The sequence below is a fragment of the Elephantulus edwardii genome, unplaced genomic scaffold, assembly GCF_000299155.1.
Source record: "Elephantulus edwardii isolate Elephantulus edwardi_28Jun2011 unplaced genomic scaffold, EleEdw1.0 scaffold00141, whole genome shotgun sequence".
NCBI classification, from domain to species: Eukaryota; Metazoa; Chordata; class Mammalia; order Macroscelidea; family Macroscelididae; genus Elephantulus; species Elephantulus edwardii.
The window spans coordinates 2,039,223-2,043,599 of NW_006399891.1; positions in this window are offsets into that span (position 1 = coordinate 2,039,223).

Below are 4,377 nucleotides of genomic sequence, written 5' to 3' on the forward strand. Positions count from 1 at the left end.
TCATTTTCTACAAGCAAATTGTGTCACTTGCATATCATGTGCTAATATTTAAATATTGATAACTCTGTAATTCTAGTTACTTTGTCCTTGCAAAATTAGAAAATAAAGTATGTCACCTGGATGACACTTAGATAATCTTCTCATGGTGCATTTAATTTAACAAAATGTAAATGAATACTAATATAATTAATTATATTATAAAATTACAGCTCCCAAAAGCCTTTTAAGTCCAGATCCTTATTATTCTGTAAGGTGGCAATTGATTGTCTCTGGAAGATCTTAGCTGAGTGTAAAGAGAGTTCATCTTGTTCATTTCTTAGTGGTCTGTTCCTATAAGGAATGACCCATTTTCTAGAATAGCATCGTAGAAATGAATGGGACTATCTCTATTGGAGCAAAGTAGGATTAATTTTACAATTATTATTATTATTAAGGAGTTCTTCCGAAAGCAGAGAAAGTGGACCATCTTTCTTCCTTTGTCTGCCGCTTTGCTCCCTCCTTGCTAACTTCCAGTCTACTTAAGGGAAATGCTATGAATACTGGACAGAAGCCAGGTGGCTAGCAAGGTCAGTATTCCATTACAAACACTTAACTCTTATTTTAACTTGGTTAGAGATCCACCCAAGCTAGAGGAGAGCCACAGAAGATTACTTAAAGGAAAAATGCAGTCTTTGTATTTCTATATACTTTTATCTGAATTATGTTTCTTCCATTTAACTACCATGTGCTCTTGAACAAACCAGTCTTTCTGAACCTCAATTTTACCAGCTATAAAATAATAGCTAATTAATGGAGTAGTGATGAGGATAGAACTAGCTAAGAAATGCAAGTAAATTGCCTAAAATCAATATATTTTACCTAGCAGACTTGTTATATATAGAAATCTTAGGTTATCTCAAATATTTTAACATTTTTAATTATGTCTCTTTTATCTTCTCTAGTATCAGAAGAAAAACAATAAGCTTTTCTTTATGTAACAAATGACCTGCTTTTCAAAAAGAAAGTTACCTTTCTTCTCAGAATCATCAAAATTTCTTTCTTATCTAAATTTTGCAGCAAAAGAAGTGTACAATAATTGAAACCAATGAAGAGAAATCAAGAGACTCTGCCCCTGTTTGAGTTGGCAACAAGTAAGGATATGATTGTAGGAGAGGAAAACATCACAGAGTGAATGAAGAGACTGAACACAAAAGATCCAGAAAAATAGGATGAAGTTATACAGAGTTAGCATCTGAAAAATCAAAGCTACAATTTAGGGAAAATGGCCTAATGTCTTGACAAAATAGAAGGTGCTGGAAATTACTCAACCTTAGCATAAGTATGGAGGGGGGGGGGGAATCTACTTTCTTCTTAGGAGAGTTCCTAAGAAGATATGTTCAAAAGAGGCATTAAAAAATGTAATTAGTGCTATCAAGACAATGCCAAGAGGAACCAGAGAAATAATAAGCCCTTTTACACTCACAAAGACCTTTTGTGTGTGTGACTTCTGCTTCTCATGGCAGCTCTGAGAAACAGGATCTTTATGCATCTCCACTCTTATATAGATGTGGAGCTGAAGCTCAAATGGAGTTAAGTGACTTGCTCTAAATCACACAGCTCATACAACTAGAAAAGACTGCGGGAAGAACATGAACACTGATCAAGCTCTACATCCATTATAATCTACTCAGGAACATCAGGCACCCTGGTGGCACAGTGGTTAAGAGTTCAGTGGCTAACGAAAAGGTTTGCGGTTTGAATCCATCAGCTGCTCTGATGGAGAAAGATGTGACTGTGTGCTGCCCCCTTACAGATCTTTGGAGACTCTGTGGGTGCTATCATAGAGGGTTCTCATGAGTTGGAATAGATTGACAAGAACGTTAAGCATGATTCTGTCATTGAGCTCGGATAACTTTGACCAGTGCCAGTGCATGATATAAGGCAAAAGAGCTCTCTGCTTTGAATACTTTCACCTGAATAATTTAGGGAAATGTTCAGAAGCCTTAACTATAGACTGTCCTTCTGGTTATGTGAATATGCTAAGTTCTGAGGGACACATCTGTTCTAGAAGAGACTCCAGGCAAATTTACAAGTATTAACACCAGCTAGGCCTTGACTTCAAGCCCGTATTAGGTTACCAGCCCTGGTGACTTGGGCTAGGCTATTTTTTCATCTCTAGTTGAAAAAGGATTAACACAGAGGCAAAGCAAACTTAATAGGTTTGATTATTGCACTTAAAAGCACATGGGTATTGCTTGATAATCTTGTGGGAAATTAAGAAATAAAATTTACTGAAATACATGACTGCTTATAAAATAAACTTTACAAACCTTGCATGTACAGTTGGATAAGTTTTTTTACGTATGATCACACCCATGTAACCATGTTTCTGGCCAATACATAGAACATTTCTGACATCTCAAGGCTATACTTTATCAAGTATAAAAGTAAACTTTCTCACTTCAAACTGTCAATAGGTTGGAGGATGACTTTTGTCAACATCATAGATTGAACTGTGTCTCCTAAAAGTACAGTCAACTTGACTAGACCTTGATTCTCAGTATTACGTAATTATGTGTTGTAAATCTTAACCTTCATATGTTAAAAGAGGCAAGATCAGAGGCAGTTATGATACCATGATGCCCCATGATGTTATGAATCAATCAACTGTAAAGGGATGAGGGTGGAACGCAGCACCCTGAATTAGGTCACAGCCTTGATCTAATGATGGAAGAAGGGTTTCTCTGAAGTGTGACCTGTATCAACCTTTGTCTCCCAAGAGATAAAAGGAGAGAAAAAAGGAGCAAAGATAAGAGAAAGTCTTCCCGCAGTGCCAGGACATCGACTATGGACATCTTCCTCCTAAATTGTGAGAGAATAAATTTATGTTGGTTTTTCCATTTTTTTAATTAATTTTAATGAAAGTTTACAGACTTAGGTTTTCCAGTCAATCCCTGTTGCACTTTTCTCACTACCAACCTCCTCCCCCTCCCCAATTCACTCTTGAAAAGAAAAGAAAAACTCTTTCATTGTTATGCAATCCCTCCGCCAAGTCCACTCCACTATGCAGCCTTCACTCTGGACTTCTGTAATGACAAGAATACCCATTCATATATCCCTTTTAAACAGTTCTCTCCCTCATCTGTTTCAATACAATATACCTCATCCCACCTCTTCTATTCTGTCTTCCCTCAACCCTGATGTCAGTCCAGATTTACAACAGTGGTCCTATGCAATATTTCTCCTTTTGTGACTGATATATGTCACTCAGCATAATGTTCTCCAGGGTCATCCATTTTGTATAATATTTTATGAGTTCCTGGTTTTTCAACGCAGCATAGTGTTCCATTGTGTGAATATACCAGAGCTTCTCTATCCATTTGTTGATGGACACTTGGGTTGTTTCCAGCTCTTTGCTATTGTGAACAAAGCCGCAATAAACATGGGTGTGCATATACCTGGTGGTGATGGTTTCTTTAGGGTAAATTCCCAGTAGTGGAATTGCTGGTTCAAATGGTATTTCTATTTGCAAATTTTTGAGAAAGTGCCGTACAGCCTTCCACAGTGGTTGCACCATTTTACACTTCCACCAGCAGTGAATAAGGGTTCCAGTTTCTCCACAACCTCGCCAGCATTTGATGTTAAGATTTGATGTTTGCTGTTCTGTTGAATTTTGCTATTCTTACTGGGGTGAGATGATAACTCATAGCTGTTTTGATAAATTTATGTTTTAAATCCACCCTTTTTAAATCCAAATACTTCGGTTATAGCACACAGACTCTCATTGCTGTCAGTCAGAACTGACACACAGTTGGCCCTCTTTTGGGTTTCGGAGGCTGTAGTCTGCACAGGGAGGGACTGCCAGTCTTTCTCCTCCTGAGCCGCTGGTGAATTCTAGCAGACAGAGAGACTCTGCCTGTGTGTTAGCAGCACAGATACACAAGGACTACATCACCAGAGCTCCCTTCTTGTAGAATAGCACTAGATATGTTGATCAACAAACCTAATTGAACAAGCACATAGAAGCAATAATGAGTTTATTAGATACACCAAAGAGATCCTAAAATGAAAAAGTAGAAGACAGAATAGATATTGGATATGATATTGCTTTCAATAATACAATACAACACAACACAACCACAACATCAACAACTCACCCTTCTGTGGTTGTTGTCACCAGCATCCCTCTGAGGAGTCATTATTCTGACATGGTTTTAGTGGGACTAACCCACCTGTGAGGGACCTCTCAAGAGTACTGAAGAGCAATGATGTCAGGCTGGAGACTAAGGTGCGCCTGATCCAGGCTATAGTCTTTGCAATTACATGCTATGCATCAAAGAGTTGGACAGTGACTACGGATGATAGAAAGAGAATTGATGTCTTTTTTTATCTATTTTT